Below are 17,671 nucleotides of genomic sequence, written 5' to 3'. Positions count from 1 at the left end.
ACCAGTTTCGCCAAGATTGTCTTGCTTCCCAGCATAGGCCTCCCCTAAAGCTTGCCACAAAGTACGATCTTGTGTCTTTCTTCTCCATGTAAAACCTGCTATTCTTTTTATGTCGTCTTCCCACCTGCGACGTTGTCTTCCTTTCTTTCTTTTGTATTGTCTTGGATACCATTCAGTTATATCCTTGGTACATGTATCTTCGTAATAGCTATGGATTAAATAACTAGCAATTCAACGTTAAAACCAGTTTTTCCTAAGTCGATGGAGCTGTTTTACTTACCACATGGTGACGATATAATCTATTAGGTATACCAAATACCGTAATTTATCAAAAATTGCCAACACATAGAAATTAGACTTAAAAACTAATTTCTCTTATAAAACAATCTCTGTAATTAAACTTAAACGTATAATTTTCTTTGGACATGTTATCAACCCTAGTGAGTTATCTTTTAGACGATACCGGTATACAGGTTTGTAACGTTCTTAAATATGAACACGATGTCAACGATCATTTAAAAATTACTGTTGCTATAATAATTTTAATTGTTATTTATTAATTTATACTAATTTAACTTTTTTTTATATTCATCAGTTTTAAGTCTTTCTGTTCGTGTTGCATCAATTATTTTCGCTTCTGATTTTTTACACTTTTTATGTATATTGTTGTCGCCCGTGAAATCACTCGCGTTTTAGAAGTGGGTCGTCAGATGTTGGGACATAAAAAGTAGCATATATCGTTCCTTTGGTTTCAGGCTTCACAGCAAATTTCATCAAAATCGGTTCAGTGGTTGGTTTGACCGTAAATCAGTAACAGACAAACTGTCAGACAGAGTTACTTTCGCATTTATAATATTGATATTGACGTAGCAAAGACTTCATATTTTTTACATTATACCCTTAACGCAGTTATTGACCCTTATAATCTATAAAAAATATTTCTTTTTAATTTATATATATTATAAAATATAATTTGACAAAATAGTTTATAAAAAAATACTATATAATACAGTTAAAAGTTATAAGAATTTCTGTAACTACAAATGTGGTCCGTTTAAATTGGCGTGAATTATGTCAGCATTTTCCCGCTAAAAATCGTTTCCAATTTTCGGAAGGTAAAATTTACAAGTTCTCATAAAAAGGTAATCGTTGTTTAAAAAAAGGTTAATTTTATTTTTGTTCGTTTTTGTTCATCATGTTAGGTAATCATTTTTTGGATATTTTTTTATGGCATTGATTTGCGGACGAGCATATGGGCCACCTGATGGTAAGTGGTCACCGCCGCCCATAGACAAAGGCGCTGTAAGAAATATTAACCATTCCTTACATCACCTATGCGCGACCAACCTTGGGAACTAAGATGTTATGTCCGTTGTGCCTGTGATTACACTGGCTCACTCACCCTTCTAACCGGAACACAACAATCCAGAATACTGTTATTTGGCGGTAGAATATCTGATGAGTGGGCGCTACCTACCCAGACGGGCTTGCACAAAATTTATTTAAATTTACACCTATTTTGATATTCATATCCTTTATTGATTGTTTGATTTGTAGAATATATTTGTGTTTTCGATTGATTGGTATACCTAAATATTAGATTATTTATATACATATGTAGATTTCGATTGAGTTTACACTACAAAATAACTAAAACAAACAAGCAAACTTTAGTAACTTGGTGTGTGCGTAGTGTCATTACTTATTACTAAATTAGTATGCGTGTACCAAAAGTTGGCCACTATTTTTCAACACGTTTTCAGCTTTGACAGTCTATCGTTCTGGTGTCTAACTTGTAGGGCTGTAGATTACGAGACACTGAATCTAGCCGATAAAAAATTATTGGTATTTTCGTTCGAAATTCTAAATAGCAGCAGCAAAGTCTGAAAGTGTTCTGTGATTACACTCCTTTGCTACGACAAATACCTAAAGCATACTCATTTGATTAACTAAGACTGTAAAATTACCGCCAATATTATAAAGAGATAAAATTGATTTATTTGTATGTAGGGGTTAATCTCAATGATTTGATTATAATACATTATTCCTGAGTGTTATAGCTTATGAAGTATATTTATATCATACAATTTTCTTTCTTTATGAATAAACTGGACCATGCGCAACCGAGACGGTTCGCTAGTTTTAGTAGTTCTCTATTATTATTAAATTTAGTGCATTTGTACATTAAGAGATCAAGGACCTGTTCTTGGGAGGATAGTTAGTGACACATAGAATTCGCCAAAGGGATAGCTGACTTTGAACATAACTTTCTACACATAAGAGGCAGGCTTACTAATGTGCCACTTATGTAATATACTAAACTAAATCTAAAAGTTTCAGTTCTTGCAAAATAAATATATAATTAAATAAAAAATACGTATGTTAAGCGAATGTGCGAAAAAGGCTTCACGCGGTTACAATAATGGCTGTAATATTGAAAAACAAACATAAAAAAAAACATATTCTTGTTTCTTCCGAGTAGGAAAGTAGCTCTATTATAATATACATTTGATATACTATATAATACACTTTGATCATTGATGAAAACCGCATTAAAATCCGTTCCATAGTTTAAAAGATCTAAGCGTCGGCGGGGAGCAACTTTGTTTTTGCTATGTACAGAAGTAGTGTTCGTATTCATTTTTATTTTAAAAAGCAAATGGTCCACCTAACTGTAAGACGTCATCGCGAACAGACACTGGCAGTTGTCTGTGTTCAGTAAAGTGTAAACCACTCTTTACATCGTTAATGCGCCAACTATTACACATCTAAAATATAATCGAACCTGCGAACATGATGTCCCCTTTTCAAAGCGAAATACAGCAATACAAGCCGCAATACTTGCGACAGAATAAAGGTTGAGTGATGGAACCTACCAACCAAAGACAGATGCCTAGCATATGCTCGTAATAAAGCCTCGAGTAATTTAAGCGATACTAACATGAAATTCGTAAAGTTGTCTTTATACTGATTCCTATTTAAAACAATTGGTCATATATCACAGCAAAGAAACATTAAATATATAATAGGCGTTCCTTAATGTTTATGTAAGGTCAATGACACGAGGGTTTAGTACACTTAAATAGACATTAGGAATTGTTTCAGTACATAATTAAAAAGTTGTTATAATTTTAATAGTTTACCTGATATTTTATTTAGGAGATGATTAGTAAAACAATTTATCTTCTGCTTTGGAAACAAGTCAAAGAGGATAGAACTGACTTGGTATATATTTGTAGGGTTTTGTGCAAGCCTGTCGGGGTAGGTACCACCCACTCATCGTATATTCTACCGCTAAGCAGCTATACTTAGTATTATATTTCGGTTTGAAGGGTGAGTGAGCCAGTGTAACTCCAGACACAATAACATGTGAGCTCTAAAGGTTGGTGGTGAAAATGCTGATGTAAGGTATGTTTAATATTTCCTATGTCTATGGGCAGTAGTGACCGCTTACCATCAGGTGGTTCATTTGCATGCCTGCCAACGTTTATCATAAAAAAAATAAAACGAGAAATTTGTTTTTTAACACACACCATTTTTATGTCATGCCGTTAATTTTCATATTAAAATTAAATATAATAACGAAATATTTTAATATGTATTGTATTATGCTGCGACTGGTTCAACAGGAAATCCTACTTAAATGTTACGGGCCATTGAAATCATTGTTACTCTGATCAAGACAATAATTATTAAGGCCCAACAAACCATTCTAATTCGATTAATTGATTAAGGTAACTACAGTTTCACTGTATACCAGAATTAATGAATGGGATTAATTCGGACTTAATTCAGGATTTAGGTCGGGGTAAGAAGAGAGACTTAATTGGTAAAATGTTAGAAGCGTCACGTTTTAAATTTAGGTCAGAGTTTTTGCCAAATTCGTTTTTTCTTTTAACCGATTACTGTGTAGTCTTGTGTAGTGATGTTATATTATGTATATTATATTTAATTTAAATGATTTTGTTTTGTTAATTTTGCGTTATTTTGTTTTTTAATATTTTTATCATTAAGATTGCTGTTGATTGATTGAACTATATCAGTTCAACAAATCGAAGTTTACTAAGGTAATTAAAAATATTATAGAGCTTGGTAAAATTTACCTAGTGATGGTAGGACTTGATGGTAGGGCTTTGTACAAGCCCGTCTGGGTAGATACCACACACTCATCAAATATTCTACCTCCAAACAACAATTATAAGTATTGTTATGATCCGGCTTGAAGGGTGAGTGAGCCATTGTAACTACTAATAATACAGTCACTAAGGGGCTTCAGCCCTCTTGTGGCTGTATTATTATCTTAGTTTCCAAGATTGGTGGCTCATTGTAGATATATGGAATGGTTAATATTTCTTACAGTACAAATGTATATAGGCGTCTACTAACATGATATAAAAACTAACAATAAGGCACGAAGGCTATATAGAAATAAACTCAACCCATATATAAAATAGGCACAGACGAAACATTCCAGTACCTTCTACTTTGTTTGTCTACTTTGATTTTTTTACATACATTATATTACCAGCCTGTAAATTCCCCACTGCTGGGCTAAAGCCTCCTCTCCCTAGAGGAGAAGGTTTGGAGCATATTCCACCACGCTGCTCCAACGCGGATTGGTGGGATACACATGTGGCAGAATTTCGTTGAAATTAGACACATGCAGGTTTCCTCACGATGTTTTCCTTCATCGCCGAGCACGAGATGAATTATAAACACAAATTAAGCACATGAAAATTCAGTGGGGCCTGTCTGGGTTTGAACCCGAAATCATCGGTTAAGATGCACGCGTTCTAACCACTGGGCCATCTCGGGCAATTTTTATTTTCATTTTTTATTATTCTCTAGCTTTATATAAAAAAAGAAATAGCAGTATAAAATACATATCTAGAGCATGCAAATTCAATTATCTATTTCTCTTATAAATAACTAGCTGTGCCCGCGACTTCGTTCGCGTAGTTGTCGGAAACACTATCATGATTATCGTTTGATTGCTCACGTTGGTTTTTGTTATTATAATCGTCAATAAGATTTAATAATATGTTTTACAGTACTTCAGCGTAGATTATATTTTTAGTTTTATTTTCTTGTGGTAGAAGAACATACTGATTTTGCCCGCAACCCGATCTTGACAACGCGACATATAGTTGGCCTATAAATTATCGCAGCACCTATTTTTAACTTCAGGGAATGTGGTGGAAGGCCGCTCGGGTTTAAAGAATTGAGAAACTCTTGTGGGTAATGGACAGCATCTTCTTGATCCATTACATTATCAATAGATGTGTAGGTAGTTATATCGCCTGGAAGTTTGGTTAAAATTAGGTCGTTAATTTCGTCAACGCTACTATTTCTCGCCGCCAATATTGCCCTTTGACACATCCATTGGTAATCTTTATTTTCTATTTCGACGATATTAGGGTAAACTTTTGATATTAAATCCTCTATGCTAGTCACTTTTTCTCCTAAATCGCGATCAATTTCAATTTTATTTTCAGAATGAGGTACTTTTCCATCTCCTATTAAAAGTAACTTTGAAGGAAAATTTGTACTTCCTCCCCCCAAATGTGCTCTCATATTCGTAGATAGTTTTAAGGTATGGACAAATTACCATAACGGTGAACTTTTAAGGCAAGACCTTACAATGTCTGCTCTAGTTCCTCTTAAAATTACCGGTAAAGTTTGTCGAAAATCCCCAGAAAACATAACGGTAATCCCACCCATAATTTTATCACAACTTCTAATATCTCTGAGAGTTCTATCTAGAGCCTCTACATGAGCTCTATGGATCATGGTACATTCGTCCCAGATAATTAAAGAAACGTCTTGTAAAACTTTACCCAGAGGGCCATTTTTGCGAATAGAGCACACGCTATCTTTTTGTAAAGAAACAGTTAGAGGCAGTTTAAAAGTGGAATGAGCTGTGCGTCCACCTGCTAATAAAGTTGCCGCAATTCCCGACGACGCAACTACCAAGGCTATTTTTCCCTGAGACCTTACTTTTGCTAATATGAGATTAGTAATAAAAGTCTTTCCAGTTCCACCTGGAGTATCCAAAAAAAATATTTTTCCTTCGTTAAATCGAATACTGCACATAACACGATTGTACGCCGTCACCTGGTCATTAACTAATTTTGGTTCATTTTCAGTAATATACTGATTTAATTCATTTACATCATACGGCTTCCGTAGTGCTACTTCTAAAGGATCTAAATTATTATGTGAATTATTCCTTTTAGATGCAGGAAGCCCAAAATCAGTCAATGATTTATCTGAAATTTCATGAATTTTATCTTCAATTAAGATAAGTCCATCATTGTATACGTTATCAGTATAGGCTAATGTTATATCCTGATTTTCATTACGCATTGGTTGAATAATTCTTTTGAAGTAATGAAAGCTGTTAAAGTCATTTATTCTTACCATGAGTCTAAATGCATAAAACTGCATACACGATATTGTTTTAGATCTAGCAGCAGTTTTCTGCTGTGGAATATTTATACAGTATCCGTCACTTCCAAAGGGGAACAGTAAAGGATATTGAAGTGGGTCGTACGATCTATGAGTTTCAGAAACTCGTTGAAGTCGGCCTTCTCTATTATTCAACACAATATCTCGGGAACCTTTATCTTCATCTATTAAAAGAACAGCTACTTCATCTACTATTGGCGCATTATACCGACCTCGATGCTCGTTAGGAGGTTTCACATCAGCATGAATAATAAGTTTCAAATCATGCGTTGATCTATTTTCGAGATTGTATTTAAAACTCTGAATATACGTATTATGATCGTGAAGATATGTTTGGAGAGCGTCGATAAGATCAATTTGCAAGGTTGGGTTTATGTTTGAGCGCAAGGATATCTGATCTGCATGAGACACAAAATATATTTGCAAAAATTCGGCTTGTGCACCTTCAGCTGGAAGTAAATTACCGATCAAATGATAAACTTGTCCCTGGATTTTGAAAGTAGGCATAAAGTTTCCCTCACGAATTTCTTTCGCACCAAATGAAGTCATTTGAAAAAGTGTATTATACTGCCTTGAGTGATTTAAGAAATGCTTTGAGGATGGATTTGAGCCTGATATCAGTTCTTTAAAAACTGACGTTGGTTCTGGAATTTTAGGTATATTCACTTTGCCACCACTACAACACCGTGCCCGACACGTCCTTTTAAGAGCTCCCCCCTCCCAAACAAATAGATAATATATATTCACTATCATAAAAAGTAATTGTTCTTTGTCATCAGTGTAAATCTTAAAGGTCGCCATAAAATTTAATAATTACCAACATCTGTGTTTTTATTGCTTATTGTTATACGGTCAATTATGACAACCCTTTTCTTAAACATAAAAGAAATATTGTACAATAGTGTACGATTGCGAATATTTTTTTTGTTAACAATTCGATGCAGGTGTATCGACATCTGGATGTAAGACAAAAGAAAAAGTCAATTGTAAATAAATAAATCACAAACAAAATTCATACTCTGCCAAAACAAACAAAACGTTCAACAGGAAATGTAATAGTAAATCTGAATGACTTTTCTTTGTCTTGGATTAGGAGAAAAGTTCATGAATTGTAATACCTGACGGTAGACATGTTTGCTTAAACACTCAATTTTGATTCCAATTTTCTGTCATTATATAGGACCACTATGTACGTATAGGGTTTAAAAAAACATCAAGAAGAAGTGTATTTATCGATAGACCAGATTTACAAATTTGGAGTATATCATATATTTACAAACCTACCTTGACTGACACCGCCTCCAAAAATAACAATAATTTTAACTATAATATATTATCGTAATAACTTTGCTGACTTTTAAATAGTCTAAATATTTTTAATTTCATTTTACATAGTATAAATCTAAAAAATATTGTGATCATTGTTTGTTATTCATAGGTTTGTGTTAAGTTAGATTTAAAGTGGGTAGGTACATACTTATCTCCTTGCGTGGAAACACAGAACGTACCTACATATTGGTAAGTAGAATAAGTTACTTGATTATTAAGTTGTAGAATAATAAGCAATTATTTTTTACTTTTTAGAGCATATTATTTTTTTTCTCTTTTGAAGTCGGTTTTTTTTTGTCAAAATTTTTGTTTCTAAAAGATTCGGCCGATTATCGCTAACGTGCTCCTTAGAATTGTTCCGTTCCCTTCCGTACCGTTACTTTGTCATGGATCCTATGCTCAGAACCTTACCAAACTTTCACCATAGTACCCTTGAAGTATATCCTTTATAATAAAAAAAGAATCATTAAAATTGGTTGGCACAATTTTGAGTTATTCACCTATTTATCGCGCACATACATAATGCACATTTAAGACTTATATCGTTTTCATAGGGATACCATCATCGTAACAGGATAAAATTAAAATGGGGCCCCACGGGAAGCACTACCTTTCAAACAAAAAAAATTTATCAAAATCCAGTGAAAAAGTTATGAGGTAACAGACATATAAAAAAAAAATACAGACGAATTGATAACCTCCTCCTTTTTGAAGTCGGTTGAAAACAAACAATATTAACTTAAACGTAATAAGATAAACAAACCGAACAATAAGAAGTTTAGATTGTTTCTCCTTTGGTGTTATTATTTCATAAGGTGATTATAGTACAACCGTGTTGAATATGCTTGAACGTAATAGAAATTACTTGAAATATTGAACTACTAATTTATTTGTGTAGTCATTTTAAACGATATTCACCTATTTGCTTATTTGCATAATTTATTTTCTCAGTGATGATTAATCTGCATCGGTGAAAGTATCGCTCGCCAATTTGAACTTTTTTACGTGTGTAATGTAATTTTTATACCTTATTTATACCGTGAAACGTTTGAATTGTTTACTTGCAAAGTACGAAGGAATGTTCATTGAAATTTTATCTTATATCGTAAGTTAAAACTACAGCAGATTATGATTTAAATGTAATCGATTTTAAACGATAAAAAATAATGAGCAAATAAGCTGATAACAAAACCTAATTTTGATAAATAATTTAACTATTAAGAATGTTAATTTTTTTAAGTCGTTATGTGCATTGCTACTTCGCAGAACTACACCCGCGGGTGAGAGTGGCGAGCGCGGCGGCGGGGCTGACCCGCCTCCCCTTCAGCCGCCGCCGCGCCCCGCCTGCTAGCACACTCTTAACAAAGAGACATATAGTGTCACGGACTTTTTTTTTATTATTAAAAGAGGAATATATCTTTCATACACATTTTTTGAGTAACTTAAAACGTTTATGCTGCGCACGCATCGAAAGTCCATAAATGTGAATATTTTTCCCCGTTTTTGCAACATTTCTCACTGTCGCTGCGCTCCTATTGGTCGCAGCGTAATGTTATATAGCCTAAAGCCTTCCTCTATAAATGAACTATTCAACAAAAAAAGAATTTTTCAAATCGGACCAGTAGTTCCTGAGATTAGCGCGTTTAAACAAACAAACAAACAAACTCTTCCGCTTTATATATTAGTATAGATAATAATTATCGAATAACAAATAAACAAAAATGACCAAATTACAAAACACAATAAAAAAATAGTACTGTCTCTGTATAAAAATAATTAAGCATATTTAAATATATCTTTGTTTAAATACGATTCATCTCTCTAATCTACTAAACCATCTCGAATAAAGTATAACGTCTTCAAAAGTCCTAATTGGACCTGATCTTTAGGACTCGTCGGTGCGGATCGTTAGTATCGTAACAAACAGACCCTATAAGTATTTGTAACGATTCAAAGAACACACGAGAAGCGACTTCAAACGACAGCACTGAAATAATTTAATATAATTATTTTATTATTCACTCTTAGAAATTTTACACAATTTGCTTTTATAACTAAACGAATTAAAATGATAGAACACATGATAAGAATTCCCGACAAAGCACTAATTTTTTTTTGCAGGATTTTTGTTTATAAGCTTATGCTCGACGATGAAGAAAATATTCGAGATCATCGGTGCGACCAAGCTCTAAATGTGTCAAATAAAATAACCTCAAGCAACAATCCTCATTGGAGGAGCTTGGTTGAATAAAACAAAAATTACGACTTATATCGACGAGGCATTTTTCAAATAGTAAAATATTTACTTTGCTTTAAAAGGCAGAAGAAAAAATGTTTCTACACTAAATTAGTAACTGCCCAAGGAAATATGTGCAAAGCAATATGAATATTTAAAAGTGTCAGTAAGTTGAGTCTACTTAAATAAAGAATATTTTGATTTTTTTATCTGTTATACCTATTAAGCTATACTGAGAGTTAGTCTTTGTGCAGAGTCTCTGAGTGGATACCACTCACTAATTCCATCGTCGAGTATAAATACTTCATATTCCTCTCTATCGGTTTGACACGTAAGCTGTGTCAGTTTCTACAGGCAAAATCTAATAGCCAGTTGGTTTATTTTAACCAATCCACCACCAAAACAATATGTACGCTTTGAGAGCAAAACAATGTATACATTTTTTTTTTAGTTCCACTCATGAAGCCGGTTTACATCATCGATGGAAGGACATATTTACACTTTGTTACATATGAGTGTCATCTGTCTGTTTACAATGTCCGAGTTATTTGCGTACAAACGTTTGAGTCACGTTGGGATTGAATACTGGTACTGTTCAAATGAGTGTCGGCACACATATCCGTCAAGGATGTAAGAATTAAGCTATTTTACTCGCATGTCGTTTATGCCTAGGGTGTGGAGTAAAACTATATGTGTGAGTACGTTCCTGTGATTGTGTGTGGGTTTTTTGTTGGTGTGCGTTTATCAGTAAAACTCACAAAGGGGAGAATCAGAGCTCAATTTGAAATGTTTGTTGTTGATTTCAATTTACTATTACCAAGAGCATGTAGGTGTCTGAAAATAAGATACTGTCTGTACGTATTGTGAAGTGCTTAAATTTCATCTCACGAATTCTATTTTCTCTTATATATAACACATTACGAAGAATCATTAAATTCTCAAAAATATATTTTATACCTATGTAGCTTAACATATATTTTATATATTCGGTAATACTGTTATCATAGTGTAGTAAAATACTATCAAAGTGACTTGCGATATCCGTATTCGCCTATAACAAAACACGCGTACAATAATCGATATTTGGAATCCGATTAGCAATATAATTGAGTCTTTACTTAGCAAAATACAATAGTTAAATAAATTATATTCGTATTTATTTATTTATTTATTTATTGGAAAAGTTACACCATCAACATATCACTAAACACTTAAAATTAATATCTGTTGGGTAACATACAAAATGATACGTCCTTAAAGGTGTAAACAACATTCGTATGTAATTTTTATGGTATTTAGTTAGGATTATGCTCGTATACCTTCTCCAAACTTTATATATTGTTGGCAAGCCGGTCGGCGCGGATCAATAGTGGGCGGCGCGGCGCGCACGTGCTCCGGACGGGACCGTTGTCCGTAAACCTATAACGTATGAATAAACCTATATTTCAGAGCACAAATGCTTACTCCAGACACTTGGATCTGAGATCAGCGAGATCAGACTAAATGCGAATTCTATCTTCGCTTTCTTTAGAATTCTAAAAATCTTAGACAATTGAATTCAATTCTCTGCTTTAGTTCAACACGGATAACTTCACAAGTGTCAGTTAGAGCGAAAATACTTTAAAGAGACCAATTGTACGATTGATAATAGAATCGACAAGAAGTTGAATAAAATAATAAAATATCTATTATTTTATTCAAGTTATTTAATACACTTTGGAGACAATATCTCAAAGATTGATTGATAACAGTAGATACGTATATCTATTTTATTTCATTCATCTTCAACAAACTTAAAATAACTACTGAAGGTAATTTTGTTCCGCGGTCTCACGTGTGTTAAATCTGGATTATACATGTTCGTTTGATGCGGTTTGCCATATTGATTAACGTTTATGGATATTGATGCGCTCTTTGGAATCGCAATGCAAAGTTATGTACCACTAACCTTGTGATTAACCTCAAAAAAGTGACTATATAATATAGTAAAAAAAATATTCAATCGGAATAGAAAATTATAGATTATCACGTTCATTAAACACTCTCCAGCTTCATTACATCAATATAATATGCAGAGATCACATGTTTAAATGACACATTAACGATGGTTATATTTTAATCGGAACCCATATCGTATCTCACTTGTGAAATGTTGAAGATCTCACGCTGATAGACGCATTTGATGCTTGTATATTTTAAATGTTATTAAGTAAATCGTATATTACTTTTGCACTATCGTATTCTGTGGTGAGTTTCGAGTTTGTTCTTACAGCATACAGAATGAGAAGGATTTCATAAGTTATAGTTAATATTTTAATTCTACAATATTAGCACTAATTTAAAATAATTCATCATTATTTTTTTAAATTATTTAAATACACGAATACAATTTGCGAACGAACGAAAATAAAGAAAAAATAACAAAGGATTTTTCTATATATTTCCTTTTTTGATAACAAATTGATTTCGAATATTTAATATTTAAATTTGTTCGTATATACAAACCGGTTACGAATTTAAATAACATTAATGGTACATATTTTGACTCTTTAAGGTAATGTTTTATTATTTAATGTATTCAATAAGTATTTATTTGTAAATCGTTTATGTAAATTTGTGAATGAAATTGTGTCAATTTTTGGCTCTTAAACACGCAATACAATGTCTCTGGTATTGTTTTTAACGGCAGCTACGCGGTCAATGAACCCTGGCGTAGAGCCAACTGTGCTACGTTGCTACATCCAAGATATTTATCGAATAAACAGTTTGTACAACTATTAGTTCAAATGTAAAGTATCTAAAGCAATAATAGTGTTACTTTATATATTTGATTGCACAGGTTTTATATCGACTTGGATTTAAAATAAAAAAATAACTATTTTTTATTTTTAAATATAATTTCAATAACATGGAAAATGTATATGTTGCTTACGGTTATTTCTGTAATAAAAATATACTACAACATAAATGTAAATACAAAAAATACAATTTCTGATATAAAATAATACTTATTTAATATTATATGTTGGTAACGCTATATAACACAGAACTTTTTCTTAATGCGCCTCTTTACGAAACGCAGTACTCATTGAAATTTCGAGTCTTTATGTCCAACAGCTTAACCTTTAAATCGATAAAATCAGTCAGTTTGAGCGGAGCCGTTTATGTTTTATAAAGAAACACAAAACTGTAAATTCTTAATTTAAAACAAGTATAGTTCTGATTAATTTAAAAAAAACGGCGGTCAAAATACTTTAAAAAGTATTGAGTTAAAACAAAAAACATGATGAATTTAATTAATTTTAAACGTTTTCTGATTTAAAATTTCACGGAACGTGTACAGAAAGGTCAACAATATTGTTTCATTTGCACGTGTAAGGCTTGGAACAAGCTGGACGATTTTTTTTTTAAAGTTATATATATTCCTAATTTAAAAAAAGAGATTCTCATCTCGTGCCATGTCAAATTTTTTTTCTCAATTGATGAATACGACTTGACTATCTGTGGAAAATTTACAGCCTGCTATTTTGCACACATTTACAGATACCAACGCTTATAATTAGTATAAAATTACAAATCACAAACACAAAATAGATATCGACAAAGATGCATAAAAACCTTATTATAAATTATGATTTAATAGTAAGCAATGAAACAAAATACAAAAAAAATAATCAGAACATAAGCTATGTTGTTGTTATGCAACACTACAATACTTAACAAACAAGATAATGTAACAACATAATAATAACTTGATAAAGATCGAAAATAATAAGATATTATACTTGTGTCTTTGCTTTTTTTATTAATAATTATTATATACATTCAATTTATAATATAAAAAATAAACTAAAAAGAGAAATAAAAACGGCATAGACGCAAGATTCTGTTGAGAAATAAATTAATTTAAAAAAATACCTTTGAATCAAATATTGACATTGGCAATTTATTAAAATAGTCTACGAATATAATACCTTATGCCTAGCGGCACTAGACTAATGATGGTTATGTACGATGTACGATATAAAAAAAGTTTATCCAATACTAAATGGTTTAACATCCACTAAGGGCCTTTTTGCTACGAATATTTTATTGATACGCTTACACATTTCGATGAATAGACATTTTACGAATAAACACATAGACTATATATATGCTACATATTACACATTTTATGTTTATTTATATTTAAAATAAGATTTGTTTTTGTAAAGTCAATCCTACTGCCCCACACAAATTACTTATATATATTTCATAAGTACAGGCACAAGGGACCTAGCATATAAATTCCTAAGGTTGGTGGCGCATTGACTATATGCGGAATGGTTAATTTTTCCCGCGCAGTAGTAGTATTTACCACTCACTATTAGGTAACCCATAGGTATACCATAAAAAATATATAGTATTTTTTTTAATTTATCCCATCACAGAGATGCCTCATAAAAACTTGTTAATTAATAGTATAGTTAAATAATAATAGCAAAATATATACTCAACTAGAAGTTATCCGAACTAAAAGCTCTCCGAGACATTCCACATTTTCCGAGAACTATAAAACAATTTAACCTTATTTCGAAAATTATAAAATATTATTCGATATCGCGCAACTTAAATAGTTTTTATTAGACAACGTACAGATTCCTGTGTGACAATCACGATTGAAGACTATGTAAAACTTTCATTGATTCACTCCTACTTTCACTGTCCACTCGTACTCGTAGCTGTGATTTTCTTCGTATTTCTTTCATCGGGCTGTCAAATTTTAAAACAAACCTCCTATGAACATTCAAGCTTCATCCAAGCTCACTGTTAAGCAATAATTTCTAAGAAAACCTTTAGACAAGATTATTTCTTTGAAGTCTTTATTTATTTTAAATACAATTCCATTACGTTTGATTGTGAACATTTTTTGTTGTGTTCTTGATCTTTTTTGTTTCTGTTACTCGCTCTTCCTCTTGAAAATCAATCCTGTGAGTAATTTCACGAATCCGTTTAGTTGAACGATTGTTACGATTCTTCATTCTATTTAATTAGTTTTTTATTTGTATTACACGTAGCGTTGTTTTTATATATTTTTTATTATTTCCGGCAGTCACAACATAACATACTGAACTGAGACAAATTTATATTCTCTCGTCGTCAGCGCATTAAAACTGTAAAAATCGATACTAACCGTTCAGTATTCGATGTAATTCAATTTTCGCCTTTAAAACTATTGTATTAAGGATTACAGGTGAGTCTCGTGTGCCTCTGGCTAGACAGGCAATGCCCTTATATCGCTAACAGACTGAAGGTATGTGGTATTAAAATCAGAAAAGTGGTCGAGATGTAAAAGATACACGAGATACAAAAAACGTTTAAGAATTTATGTAGCTTTTATTTTTATTGTTTTCTTTATATAAACTTCTTTCAACTAAATTATTTAAGTCGTACTATTTACTGTTATATAGATTATAAAATCTTTAATATTTTCAAATAGATATAAATCCTTTTTGGATGAATTGAATTATATTTGTTACACACAATTATATTTGTTTACAATGTATATTAAAATCAAATTTAGACTAACAGAATATTAAATTTAATTAATTGGGCAGTTACATGTAAACAAAAAAGGCCACTAATCCTAGTAAATGTCGAGTGATTATATGAGTGTGCATAATGCGCGATTGTATGTATATATGTGTGTGTTTGTGTAAACAACTGCAAAACAACGGTAATGTATGATATGCTCTGACCTGTAGACACAAAACTTTAAACAAGACGTCATTTTGTCTTGTAGAGAAATAAAAATAACATAAATAGAGCTCTATCTGTAGAGTTTCAGTTAGTTAGCTGTTTACTTAGCTTGTATTCTTACGCTTCGTAATAAAAGTTTTTGAGTTTTGAAACAGTTGTTAAGCTTATTTTTGTTAGCAAGCGAATATAATTATAATAATTTTGCAGCTAATTTATATACAAATTTAGTGAAATATCGACAAGCAAAAAAATATTGCTGTAGAAATGTAGCTCCAATGCAGATTACCCTAATTAATTATTATTTGAAATATTTACATAATGAAATATTTATAAAGTACAATTGAAATATAATTTAAAAATATTTAAATATTGTACTAAATGTAAAATAAAATAAACAAGTAATAGACATTCGTTACTAGCTTTAGGTTCTGCATAAAATATTTTCTACTCGTGTGACAGATTAAGTAAGAAATTATTAAATAATTAGATGATATTTTTTGTATGTTTTAATCAAATCCGTAATAATAATAATTGGATTTAAATTATATTGGAATTTTATTGATAACATTAGTTGATACTTTGACTTTTTTTTTCATTATTGTGAATCATGTGATTTGTAGTGAGGCTTATATAAGTGATGGAAGCTCCTTATAGAAAACTTTTACTTTTCCCTGTACCAGCAAGGCTTTGAGATTTAAGGTTAGATATAATTTTGGGATAAAGTATGATTGTTGTTGCTTGTTAAATTATTGATAGTATATATTACGATTACTACAGCTATTATAATAATATAAAATAACCTTAAAATATTAGAAAGTAATAAAGAAATATAAATTATTCTTAAGATATCACAACGCCACGTATTAAGTCTCCATAAAAAAAAATTCTAAGACCTGCATTGAAAAAAAATATAAATAATGAACTTAATACAAGTGATTGTATATCGAAGACAAGGAAATAAAGATTTGCTCACTACCGGTAGTATGAATGAGATGACAATAGAGCGTCTATTGCCGTCTCATTACTGCAAAACAGCATTCATTCATTCAGCGTTTTCATGTAATCGAATATAGATTTGAGTGTTATACACATCGATTACTTAATCATTATTAATGCTAACAGTAACTAGGCAGACTACAAATACATAATAAACATTCGAAATTTGAGTTTGTAAATAAATATTGTGAAATAAGACAAGATGTGAAGTCTATTTTGAGTGACTTGGCACTTGATTGGTGGTTCCACGTGCTACTTGCTTTGTTTACAGACATCGTATAAATAAATTTTATTTTAAATTCTATTGTGATTTAACTATAAACGCAAGTCACTCCTTGTTGCAGTATGTGTATAGTCTATAAATTGTTCATGTGTCATGTAATAATGAAAAAACCATTAACCTAAAATAATGTTTATTTTTTAATCGCTTCAATTAACATGAGTTAACAATAAATTTAGTAGTAATATTTTATTTGCCAAATAGAACATAAAAAAATAAATTACAGTACAGTAAATCTCACTAACTAGACTTACGTTATTTTTTAAGATCCGAAATAAGTAAAAATAAAAAAAAGACAAGAAATACTGCGGACGACAATAATCTGACAGGGATTTCTGAATAAATGTCAGATATTATACTATAGTCGGAAAAGCATAGTAAAAGGTATTTATTTAACTTTAAAGGCGGTACTTTGTAAAAATTCACATCGTATCTCACTTGAGAAATGACTTAACAACCGACTCACGTTGATATGCCATTTTGATACGTATACCCTTTAGACTTTACGACTATTATATTCTATGTCGCATAATACGCTCTGACATTTCATACCCGTACTCTGCAGTGGTTTATGTTCGTTTAACTCAATGTTTCACAAACAATATATCGCAAACGATATTTTT

The sequence above is a fragment of the Vanessa tameamea genome, chromosome 4, assembly GCF_037043105.1.
Source record: "Vanessa tameamea isolate UH-Manoa-2023 chromosome 4, ilVanTame1 primary haplotype, whole genome shotgun sequence".
In the NCBI taxonomy this organism is placed as follows: Eukaryota; Metazoa; Arthropoda; class Insecta; order Lepidoptera; family Nymphalidae; genus Vanessa; species Vanessa tameamea.
The sequence above is the reverse complement of the archived record's forward strand: the minus strand, read 5'-3'. Positions refer to the sequence as shown.